Consider the following 13,127-nt stretch of genomic DNA (forward strand, 5'->3'; position numbering starts at 1 on the left):
GAGCGGACGGAGAGGAGCTTGGAAATCTGGCGCGTTTCCCTGCGGCGGCACATGCCCAGTTCAGCTTACCTTTGAGGCAGCCTGCGTGGCGGCGGGCAAGGAAACCCGCGAGGGGGGCGAGCGCGAGTGAGGCTGCCGCGCACGCAAGTGCTGCCGCGAGTTCAGTGATAAGAACGAAGAGCCAGGCTGGGTCAGACCGAAGGCCTGTGTAGGCCAGCGTCCTGTTCCAACAGTGGCCAGCCGGCGGCTGTGGAAAGCTTGCAAGCGGGACATGGATGCAGCAGAAGCCTCCCACCAGGGCTGGTCCCGCCATTGGGCAGAGTGAGGCAGTTGCCTCAGGTGGCAGAACCTGGGAGGTGGCAACAAGGTATTGGAAGGGAGCTCTGAGTGCCAAGTGATCTGCCCTGTGCCCCCAAAGCTAACCTGCTGCCTTGAGGTGCAGTGGAGGATGCGGTTCCATTGTTAGTGTTGACGAAACAATCCAGCTGGCTTTTGTACACGGAACAGGAGAGGATGCCACCTTGTTTGATGCCTCAAGCAGCAAAATGTCTTGGGCTGCCCTGCCTTCCCACCCCTGTTCCCCAGCAACTGGTGTACTGCCTCTGATACTGGAGGTAGCGCATAGCCATCATCAGCATTTGTCTCATCCCCTTTTAAAGCCATCCAAATTGGTGGCCAGACCTAGAGAAGCTCAGTGGTGTGGCTCCCCCAGTGCACCTCATGCGGAATGTGCTGCAGGCAGAGGTTTCCCTTTCTCTATTATGCGAGGTAGAATTGTGTGTTGGAACAAAAATATGTGTTTCAAGGGCTTCTGGAGGCAGCTACTTTTGATTAGGCTGCAATCTGAGTAGAGAGCCCTTCCCTTCACTCATTTGCTAATCGTGTGGATGGCAGCTTACCTGATTTGGCCCTTAGATGTTTAATTTGAGGATTCTTAGTTTAGGGCGCCTGCAGGGGAATTTTGGGTGAAAGAGAACAGCAGGGGGTGGGAAGTCGGCTAGCAGTGGGGAGAGCAGCGCCGCACAATATGAGAAGCTTTGCGTGGCATCCACGGGAGCGCCAGGAGAAAAGTGGCTGCTCTTCCCCACGTGGCCCGAGTAGCTTTGCGTGGTGCCTTGTGTCCACAGGGAGCGCTGGGAGTTGTGCAAAGACGGGGGCTCAGCCCGCGAACCACCATGTCCCTTTCTCTGCCTCTCCCAGCATGGAGAGAGAGAAAAAAACTGGGTAGGGTAATGACCTTACAAGTGCAATTGTAGACATATCTACTCAGAAGTAATTCCCATTTAGTTCAATTAGACTTACTCCCAGGTAAGTATGTATAAGATTGCAGCTTAAAAGATCAGTTCTTGGAAAGTTGTAATTCTACCCAATTAGCCCGTGTGTGTGTGTGTGTGTGTGTGTGCGCGCGCGTGCGTGCGTGCATGCATGTATATACATGTGTGTGTGTGTGTGTGTATATATATATATATGTGCTTTCTCAGCAGACAGCAGGATTAATTGATGAGTTTTTATTTTAATGAGTTCTGTATCTGCGCTACAGATTGGAGTCTTCAAGGCCTTGACAATTTCAAAGATACAGGGCTGAATCCTTGATTCAAAAACTGTAAGATGTTCTTCAAACACTTATTAGTATGGATGATCAGTTGTGCTTTGTGAAGTATTCTAAACTTCACACTTGCCAGTGATCAAGAAACTCAAATTATAGCACACACATTGCTTAATATAGGACAGACTGATTATTTAGAATACCAGTCATTGCTTTTAATTAAGTTTTCCTTTAGTATGTTAGCCATAGGATGCTTTGTAATTCAATAATCTAACTTTTAAATGTATGACGTCATTTGGAGCCCTGCACTGCACATTTTTTTCTGATCAAGTGGCAAAGCCATAATAAGTGTTTGCTTCATATACAACACAATCTAGGTTGGATGAGGGGACTTGTGGTCCAACACAACTGCAGATGCTAGGTTGGGGAAGACTTCTCTAAGGGTGCAATCCTATGCATGTTTAGACATGCTGGCTGGGGAATGCTAGGAGTTATAGGACTTTTTTCTATCTAAACATGCATAGGATTGCACCTTTAATGAATAACAACCAAAGAGTGAGCATAGGCTTTCCTACTAAAGTTTATGCCAGAATAAATGTCTTAGGGGGTGTTTCCACCAGCAATTTACTCCAAGCCAGCTGCGTGTTGAGGCTGTTAGGGATACATGATCTCGTGGGCATCCAGCAGCCACCCTGGAGCTTATCAAGGAAAAACTGGATTTCCTGAGACTGCTTAAAGTCCGATTCTTTTCCTTAAGTCGGGTTCTCCCCGGTATAGTTGCTATGTGCCCCACCCCCTGCGTTGACCTCGGGTATGCTAGCCCTGGCCAGGGGTGTGCCTTTCACCATGACCCTGGTCAAGGGGTGTTTCCTCCCATTGTGCTGAATGAGGCTTGCCCTCTCAATGACCATAGAAATAACAGAGAAGCCTCTCAAGTGACACAGCACATGTTAAAGCCCAATTCCTTAGGTGTGATTAAGCACAAACTTGAAGCTCCAATTCATCACCTTAGGAAGTAACTACTTCACAGCTGCCTTATAGAGATCCTGTGCATTAAAATGGGGGCTGATTTCCATCTCTTTCCCACAACAGCCCCATTAGTGTCTCCTCAGAAGTAACTCCCATTGTGCTGAATGAGGCTTGCCTTTGAATGGCCACATCAGAACTTATAGAGATTCACCCTCAATTGAAATGGCATATGTTAAAGCTACGATTCATTGCCTTAGGAAGTAAGTTCTTCACAGCTTGGTTATAGATATCTTGTGGGTTACAATGGGGGCTGGTTTCTGTCTTTGTGTTTACTGCTGTCTTTCCCTCAACAAACCCATTAGTGTCTCCTCAGAAGTAACTCCCATTGTGGTCAGTGAGGTCCTGCTGGTTAAAATGGGGGCTGGTTTCCATCGTTGTGTTCTCCCTCCCCCCTTTCCCAGCACAAGCATATGTGTGTCTACTCAGAAGTAACTCCCACTGTGCTCAGTGAGGCTTGCTCCTGAAATGCAGGTGCATCTGGAGCTTCAGGGGAAAGGAGAAAGGGCGGGGGAGAGAGGGGGAAGTCTCTCTTATTGGTTGGGCAGCCCCTGCCAGTCAGATGATGTTCACTCCCCCCCCCCCCGAAGTATGTTCTGTGAAGTGATTTTTACGGTCCAGAGAATCTGTTTGTGGAACCCTGCTCACAGCAAAGCTGATTCCTTTAAAAAAAATATCCGGTACTCCTCCATTAGCTTCTCTTTCCATTGTCATGGAAACATGGCCTTAGTCTTTAAGGTGCCACAAAACGGTTGTTTTTGCTACAGTAGACTAACACGGCTACCCCTCTGGAAACCATAGAGCTGAAAGCAACATTGTGGGCTTTACTCAAGCAAGAGCAGGATTTCCTGTATATGATCTTTGCGTAATGAAATCTCCACCTTTCTCTCTTTAGGGCTTCCACGGATAATGCTGTACTTTTAAATATAAATTATTCTATAAACCCTTATCATTCTAGATATGCGTGTTTGTCTATTTAGGGCTTGTGGTCTCAATCCAATAGTGCACATGAACAGACTCCTGTTTAGAAAATCAGTAATTGTGCTGATAAGCTGTTCAGCGGGGAGGGAGAATGAATCTGGCCCCACAATTCTCCATAAGTTGTTGATTACAACAAAGATTGTTTTTATAATGACTGAACTATATGTTTCATGGGAGATCTGTGATAAGATCTCCTAATGTTTTGGTTTTCAATTAAAGGGAGCTGAGAAAGCTCTGAATTTGACTAGGAGAGCGGTGCTAGTGGAGGGAGTGTTGAATGCTTTCCCCATCCCATTTTCCTGATCGAAACCCTCCACTTCCTGAAGTTATGTCTTACTATGGGGGAAATAGAGATACCTGTGTTGTTTCCCCTGGAAGGGTAACAGCTGTGTGTGTGTGTGCGGTGGGATCTACTTTGCTCCAGAAAATAGCACGGGGAGAAAGAATTAAACATCCCATCTACCAGCACCAGTGCTCCACTTACATTTGGACCATGACCCCCCCCCCAAAAAAACACACACAGCACACACAATATAAGGAGATCTCCACATATCATGTAGTTTAGCCACAAGAAAAAGAGTGATTTTCTAGTGGTGATCAGTGATTGTGCAGTTTGGCCCTATGAGGATTGTGTGCATCCCCAGCAGAAAAAATCAGGGAGAGTCACAGCATTGTTTACACCCATGGCTCTTCACTCAGCTAGAGATGTACACTTATAAGTTCACATCCCTATATGCATTTCTCCTACCTGACTGGGGTGTATTTATGACTAAAGAAGAGGGGTGCCCAACCTTTTTGGGTCGGTGGGCACATTTAGAATTTTGGGAGTGTTGCCAGTGCTATCACAACATGGCTGCTGGGGGCGGGGGCTTGCCCATTCACAAAATGGCTTCCATAGTGAGCATGGCCAGTCTCAAAACTTCCACTTCCCAGAAGGCAAATTGCTGAGGCTAAAAGAAAAGTAACTTGCCCAAGAAACTAAGAACAAACACAGGTGCAGTCTGAACCCCAAAACACAAAACCACTCTTTTGAACCTCCAGTTTTCTGCTCCAGTGTCTATCTGAGAAAGCAGACTAATGAGTCTCAGAGCATCTCTACAGCAGCCTAAACTCCCACATTTAAAATGGGGATTTCTGCTTCCGTTTTAAATGCAGAATCACAGCGGGCTCCCTCAACCCATGCTTCCTTTTCCCCTCCCCTTTCCCCTTCCTCCTCCTCTTTATCCGAGTCTTCCATATGTTTCATTGATCTAGCTCCTCTTCTTGCAGCGTTTCCTTTTTCACGGAGGGAACTCAAGCAGAACACAAACGGGGTAATCTGACATCTCATTATCTCGGATTTATTAAGAAATGGGATAAAGGTCATTAAGTGCGCAATCCTATGGGGATAGGTAGCTGCCTCTGAACTCAGAGACAACCGCCTATCCAATGCAGGGCAGGAGAAGTACAGAGGGGATTGTCTCCTCCGTGCTTCTCCTGCCCTGCATTCACGGCTAGACAGCTGATTTGGGCTGTCTAGCTGCGGGAAGGCAGAGCAGGGGAAGCGGCTGCTGGACGACACATAGGATGTGTTGTAGCGGCATTTCTGTCTTCCCCACCCTGGAATGCCCCGTTTTTGCCACTACGTTTTCCTCTTCTGAGCATGGAGCATAGGGCCATTCTGACCTGCCTGCGAGGCAGTGTGGGACGGGGGGAAGGTCGGTTCTCAGGGAACTGCCCTTGGAGTGTGGGCTCTGAGGCTGGTTCTTGGAAACCGACGTATCCTGTGGCCATCTAGCCACTGACTAGTGGCCATAGGATTGCTCCCTTAGTGCGGGAGGCACCCTGGAGGTTCACAACGTCATGTAAAGGGCCCGCAAACTTCTGTGAATGAGCAATCTCAATTGCAGGATAAACTCTCTGTGTGAAGAAGCCCTCAGAGTCAAGTCACTTGGCCAAGTAACTGCACCCTAAATACCAGATGATGTATTTGCCCCCCAAAAGCACAGACCATTTCACAGAAGGCAAGTTGGTGATGCTCAGAGAAACACACACACAATTAAAAAAAAAAAAAACACTCTTAAGCCCAGGCAAATCACACCACACACAACCTCACGCAAAACACACACCACAATCAACCAACCAAGGAACACACACACACTATACCAGACCACAAAAGGCAATACCCACATATACACAGCTCAGGCAAAATACCCCCCTTGCTCCTCACCACCCCTTTTAATTGCCCCCCGCCCTGGATGCTCCCTATCACCACTAACCGAGATTATCTTTTTCTTTTTTTCCGTTCTAACAATGCCTCTGGGCCCACATGTGGCTCAGAGACATTATTGAAAGGGTCTTGGAGGTTGGTGCTTCATGTTACAGCATGCCAGCCTCCCAGTTTAAGGAAGAAAAATTAAAAAATCTAAAACAAATTTTAAAAATCAGGAGGGGCAGGAAGCCTGGCAGGCATCAAGGGAGGTGTCCACGGGCATCACACTGAGGACCCCAGCACTACAATAACATCTTCAGAATTCAAAAAGGTTAATACTTATACATAGCTATAGTAAATATTAATATTTTGGGTGAATGTATTTCCTTTCTGCTTTTGTGTAATTTTCCCTTTTAAAATAGTAAGAATGAATCACTTTCATTTCATTTGTAGTAGCCTGTGCAGAATGGAGGAATGAGTTTTTAAAATAATGTTGTGGAGGTGATCTGCACTTTTATTATGCTATAGTGAGGTTTTCTAGCATAATAATTAAGGGCAGATTGGTTTGACCTCTATTATTCCCATCAATTTGTGGGACTATATTTTCTACAGAACATAGGGGCTGCAATCAAACGGAGAAGCAGGTGTGCTTACCCATTAATTTCAGTAGGCTTACGCGTGCTGAGCATTTCTTTGGAGTGTGGCCAGATTTTGTTCACAGAGTCCAAGGAAGAATTCAGTCAGATTAGCTTTACTTCTATAGGCTTTTCTTTTAGTTTTCTTTGTCTTTGAGACTGATTACAGAGAAGAAGCAGTGAGAAAACAGATTTTTTTGTACCAGATAGAGGTAAATTGTGTTGATCCTCTTTGCCTTGGTTTAGGGCACGATATGAAACACATACCTTGTTTCATAATTCATGTGAAATAAGCATGGTTGAATGCCCAGAGGGGCACACCACACCAGAATTCTTTTAATATTTGGCTTAACATTTATGAGCTTTGCTGAAAAACTGATTCCTCAAAGGACTGGACATGTGAATGTACATTTGTGTGATATTGCCCTTACAGTGCATGCTCACCTTAGGACTTAGGTATGCAACCAAAATTCAGAGATTGTTCTCTCAAGGTTACTATCCTAAGGTTGGAGTCTTGAAGTAGCAACTATATTTCTAGATAAACAAGGGATTACAGAATATTTCAGCCATTTACCTTTACCAATTATCTTTTTCATAGAATCATAGAATAGTAGGGTTGGAAGGGGCCTTCAAGACCATCGAGTCTAACCCCCTGCTCAGTGCAGGAATCCCAGTCAAAGCATCCCTGACAGATGGCTGTCCAGCCTCATCTTGAATGCCTCCAGTGTGAGAGAGCCCACCACCTCCCCAGGTAATTGTTGTATTGCTCTAACAGTCAGGACGTTTTTTGATATGACTGTGGAAGAGTAAAGAAATGCCCGGTTGTTTCATACATTCTTCTGATTTACTGCTCAGGTCCTGATTTAAAGTGCTGGTTTTGACCTTTAAAGCCTTAAAACGGTTTGGGACCAAATTACATGAAGGACCACCTTCATCCATATCAGCCTGCTAGGACTTTAATATCAGCAAGAGAGGCCCTCCTCCTTTGCCCACCTGCGAGAGCAGTGAGGTGGGTATCCACATGTGAGAGGGCCTTCTCTGCAGTGGCCCCACAACTCTGGAATAAGTTGACATCATGGGTCCGCCATGCTCCATCATTGCAGGCTTAGTTTTAAGAAGGCCTTGAAAACATATTACTTTACTCTGACCTTCTCCGGATATGATTGCTGCTGTTGCTGTTTTTGTTGCTAGCTTTTGTTGCTGGTTTTGCTGTTGGTTTTTATTGATGTTTTTATTGCATTTCTACTGTTTTATTGTGTTTTTATCACTTTTACTATTGTATCAGATTATGTGTTTTATTGTTGTATGCCGCCTTGGGAGGGCTTCTGTCCTGAAAGGCGGCCAAGAAATATTTAAAATAGAAAATAAATAAAAAAGGATGGACTGCTTTGTCCCTCATGTGTGCTCAGGTCAAGACAGGGACTTCTGCTCTTCTAAGTTCTCTGAACTTTGGAAATAAGGCTGGTGAGTAGTACAAGCAGCAGGGCCTTTTGAGTCATGGTGCCCTTTCTCTGGAATGTATTACCTAGTATGGGTTACCAGACTGGTTTGCTTATGGCCTTCAGAAAGGAGACAAACATGGTTTTGTTCCAGAGGACTTTGGCCCGAGTCTGCCAGTGCCAATATGTTTGTTTTCAATTCAGCTTTTTGTTTTTGTACTAGTGATGTTACCTTTGAACCCCACCATCTGAGTGTCCAGCCAGTGTGAGAAAGGGTTCTACGTAGCCTTTCTTGACGAGTGTGTGTAGAGCTTTTCCACACAAGGAGGGCCAGGAGGAGGTTACTATAAATTTTGTACTGGAACAGTCTTTAATATTCACTGATGTACATGTTCTTTTAAATTATTGACCTGCTTCTTGGAAGTTAATGGATGGTCAGCACAAATGGATTCTCCACGCCCTTTTGACAGCTAAAAGACTGATGTTACAGTATCAGTCTTTTGGAAGGATAAATGCTCACCAGTTATAATGCATTGGACTGAGAATATATGGACTGAGAAAGCTTATAATGCTTTCAACATTTGAAGGGGTGGCAGGCATGTAGACTATTCAAATAGATAGTTATTTGAATATCTGGTCCGCTTTTGTTGAAGCCTATGTATAACCGCTAGTAAGTTGTATTTTCACATATATGCATTTCGTATGTATTCATTGCTATGGGTATATACAAATGTATGTATATTAAACGAACGCAAAAAAAGAAAAAGAACAAAAAGGAGGGCCTGGCGTGAGCCAGGATCTTCTCTCATGTGTAGGACCTCTATGCCTGTACATTGGTATGGGCATAGAGCCTGTTCACATGCTGGCTGAATGTGCAGATGGTAGAGTGTGTGGCTGCCGTGTGCATTGGTGGTGGGAGGCAGAGCTAGCCCACACGGTTTGTTTTGTTTAAAGATCATTCAACTCACAAGAGCTGCATTTATACAATCCCTTATTCCTGGGTGAAAGATTGGTCAGATAAGGGATGCAATCCAGTGTTGCACAAGTGAACTTCCATTCACACTGTGGGACTTTCCTCTCCTCCCTCCTACGGCCTTTGCCCCCATCTGCTCCACTGAGTCCTCTAACCCTCCACAGAATATTTTGTGGGTGTGCGGAGGGCTACAGGTAGAAGGGGAATTGCCCTCTCCCCATTCCATGGATGGAAGCCATTTAATGAACAGGACAGGTTTGTTGAATTCCACCCAAGGATTCCTGATCTTGCCAGTGGTTACTGACCATGTTTTTACTCACTTCAGCATCTGATTTAGCCCCTTAAGTAGCAGTGGAGGAATGGTGAGCAGGATTGGGGGGTGGGGGATTCCTCGCCACCCTCCCAGCAATTCTTATACTGAGATTGCTGTTTCCTCACTGTTCGAAGAGGCAAGAAAAGATTGATTTGGATCAGGATTGTTGGTAGGGAAAGGCTTTTAATACATTCCCCCTTCCAGCAATCCCATTCCTGCTCAATTTAGCAGAGGTTTAAACCTCCCCATCTCTGCTTGCTGAGATGTGGGTGGAGGAAAGAGTGTGTGTGGCCTCTGACCCACCACCTGGCACTGCATGTGGCCCTCAGGGCCAAAAGGTTTGGCCACCTCTGTTTTACATACATATACAACTTGAGCACAAGTGGAGGCTCACAGCATTAACACCCCGACCAATTTCTGCTCCCCCATTAGGTTTCTAGGGAGGCAGTTGTTGTACACCCTAAAGATGCCTTCAGAGCTCCAGCTAAGCTTTCCTGTATGCCAGCCTGATCTCGTCTGAATCACTCCCGCAAAGCTGCCAGCTTCTTCACAGATACACAGTTAGATGAGCTCATCCCCAGTGAAGTAGTCGGGAGAAGATAAAGGCATGCTCCCTTCCCTTAGTCTGTTGTTATTCAGTCGTTAAGTCGTGACCCCATGGACCATAGCATGCCAGGCCTTCCTGTCCTCCGCTCTCTCCCAGAGTGTGCTCAAGTTCATATTCATCGCATCGGTGATGCTATCTAGCCATCGCATTCTCTGCCGTCCCCTTCTCCTTTTGCCTTCAGTCTTTCCCAGCATCAGGGTCTTTTCCAGAGAGTTTTCTCTTCGCATTAGGTGGCCAAAATATTTGAGCTTCAGCTTCAGTATCTGTCCTTCCAAAGAGCAGTCAGGATGATTTCCTTTAGCATTGACTGATTGGACCTCCTTGCAGTCCAGGGGACTCGTAAGAGTCTTCTCCAGCACCACGGTTCGAACGCATCGATTCTTCGGCGCTCAGCCTTCCTTATAGTCCAGCTCTTACAGCCATACGTTACTACTAGGAAAACCATAGCTTTGATTATACGAACCTTTGTTGGCAACGTGATGTCCCTGCTTCTTACTATGCTGTCTAGGTTTGCCATAGCTTTCCTCCCAAGGAGCAAGCGTCTTTTAATTTCATGGCTACAGTCACCATCTGTGGTGATCTTGGAGCCCAAGAAAATAAAATCTGTCACTGCTTCCATTTCTTCCCCTTCTGTATTCCAGGAAGTGATGGGGCCAGATGCCATGATCTTAGTTTTGTTAATGTTGAGTTTCAAACCAGCTTTTGCACTCTCCTCTTTCACCCTCAGCAAGAGGCTCTTTAGATCCTCTTCGCTTTCTGCCATTAGGGTGGTATCGTCTGCGTATCTGAGGTTGTAGATAATTCTCCCGGCAATCTTAATTCCGACCTGTGATTCATCCAACCTGGCGTTTCTCATGATGTACTCTGCATATAAGTTAAATAAGCAGGGTGACAATATACAGCCTTGTCGTACTCCTTTCCCAATTTTGAACCAATCGGTTGTTCCATGTCTGGTTCTTACTGTTGCTTCTTGACCCTCGTACAGGTTTCTCAGGAGACAGGTAAGGTGGTCTGGTACTCTCATCTCTTTCAGAATTTGCCAGAGTTTGTTGTAATCCACACAATCAAAGGCTTTAGCGTAGTCAATGAACCAGAAATAGAGGTTTTTCTGGAATTCTCTTGCTTTCTCCATGATCCAGCGAATGTTGGTGATTTGATCTCTAGTTCCTCTGCCTCTTCGAAACCCAGCTTGTACTTCCGGTAGTTCTCGGTTCACATACTGCTGAAGCCTAGCTTGTAGGATTTTGATCATCACCTTGCTGACATGTGAAATGAGCACAATTGTACGGTAGTTTGAACACTCTTTGGCATTGGCCTTCTTTGGGATTGGAATGTAAACTGACCTTTTCCACTCTTGTTGAAAACTGCTGAGTGTTCCATATGTGTTGGCATATTGAGTGCAGCACTTTAACAGCATCATCTTTTAAATAGCTCAGCTGGAATACTGTCATCTCCGCTAGCTTTGTTGTTAGTAATGCTTCCTAAGGCCCACTTGACTTCACTCTCTAGGATGTCTGGCTCAAGTTCAGTGACCGCACTCTCATGGCTATCAGGGACATTAAGATCTTTCCTGTAAGTTCTTCTGTGTATTCTTTCCACCTCTTCTTAATCTCATCTGCTTCTGTTAGGTCCCTGCCTTCTTTGTCCTTTATCATGCCCGTATTTGCACAAAACATTCCCTTGAGATCTCCGATTTTCTTGAAGAAATCTCTAGTCTTTCGCATTCTATTGTTTTCCTCGATTTCTTTGCATTGTTCATTTAAGAAGGCATTCTTGTCTCTCCTTGCTATTTTCTGCAACTCTGCATTCAGTTGGATATATCTTCCCCTTTCTCCCTTGCTTTTTGCTTCCCTTCTTTCCTCAGCTACTTGTAAAGCCTCATCAGACAGCCACTTGGCTTTCTTGCATTTCTTTTTCTTTGGGTTGGATTTAGTTGCTGCCTCCTGAACAATGTTACGGACCTCCGTCCATAGTTCCTCAGACACTCTGTCTATCAGGTCTAATCCCTTAAATCTATTCACCTCCACTGTATAATCATAAGGGATATGATTTAGGTTATACCTGAATGGTTTAGTGGTTTTCCCTACGTTCTTCAATTTAAGCTGAAATTTTGCAATAAGAAGCTCATGATCTGAGCCACAGTCAGCTCCAGGTCTTGTTTTTACTGACTGTGCTGTGATCAGCGTTTTCTCGTGGCAAAATTCTATTAGCCTTTGTCCTGCATCATTTTGTACACCAAGGCCATGTTTGCCTGTTATCCCGGTCATTTCTTGACTTCTTGACTTCCTACTTTAGCATTCCAATCCCCTATGATGAAGAGGAGATCTTGTTTTGGTGTTAGTTCTAGAAGGTGTTGTAGGTCTACATAGAACCGATCAAGCTCAGCTTCTTTGGCCTCAGTGGTTGGGGCATAGACTTGAATTACTGTGATGTTGAATGGTTTGCCTTGGATTCGTACTGAGATCATTCTATCGTTTTTGAGATTGTATGCCAGTACTGCTTTTCTCACCCTTTTATTAACTATGAGTGCTACTCCATTTCTTCTAAGGGATTCTTGCCCACAGTAGTAGATATGATGGTCACCCGAATTAAATTCGCCCATGCCTGTCCATTTTAGTTCACTCATTCCCAAGATGTCGATGTTCAATCTTGCCATCTCATGTTTGACCACCTCCAGCTTACCTTGATTCATTGACCTTACATTCCAGGTTCCTAAACAATATTGTTCTTTACAGCATCGGATTTTCTTTTCACCACCAGACACATCCACAGCTGAGTGTCCTTTCGGCTTTGGCCCAGCCGCTTCACTCTTTCCGGTGCTACTTGGAAATTCCCTCTGCTCTTCCCCAGTAATATATTGGACACCTTCCGACCTGAGGGTCTCATCTTCCGGCGTCATCTCTTTTAACCTTGTGATACGTTCCATGGGGTTTTCTTGGCAGGAATACTGGAGTGGGTTGCCATTTCCTTCTGCAGTGGACCACATTTTGTCAGAACTCTCCGCAATGACCTGTCCATCTTGGGTGGCCCTGCACAGCATAGCTTATGGCTTCACTGAGTTACGCAAGCCCCTTCACCACAACAAGGCAGTGATCCATGAAGGGGTCCCTTAGTCTACTGGTGTGGAATAAGAATGAATCACCTCTTCTCATCAGTTATGCCGTCCTGGGCCATCTTAGCTCCCCCTGAGACACACGGCAACCCACACTGATCTCTCTAACTACAGAAATCCTAGAGAAAATAATTACAAGAGTTAGAAAGAACGTCTTTCTAACCTGGATCATCTAGGGACCATCCAGACACAATGCAACAGGGAGTTCTCCTAACTAGCCCTGTTGAAGTGACTGGGAGTTGCACAAGAGCACAGCTCTGCTGTGTATGTACTGCTGTGTTCTTGGGTAGCTCCTATTCATTTA

At 45.3% G+C, this 13,127-nt stretch overlaps 1 protein-coding gene across 1 annotated transcript in view; it reads left to right on the forward strand.

Moving 5' to 3' along the window:
* The first annotated feature begins 4 nt into the window (after positions 1-4).
* Positions 5-13,127, forward strand: part of WDR64 (WD repeat domain 64) — a 143,905-nt gene continuing 130,782 nt past the window's right edge. Inside the window, exon 1 of the mRNA XM_084828213.1 lies at positions 5-367. The gene's annotated coding sequence lies outside the window, so the exon portion shown is untranslated. The remainder of the gene's footprint in view (positions 368-13,127) is intronic.

This window comes from Heloderma suspectum, chromosome 1 (genome assembly GCF_057233095.1).
Source record: "Heloderma suspectum isolate Gila_16-S chromosome 1, 16-S_ref, whole genome shotgun sequence".
Lineage (NCBI taxonomy): Eukaryota > Metazoa > Chordata > Lepidosauria > Squamata > Helodermatidae > Heloderma > Heloderma suspectum.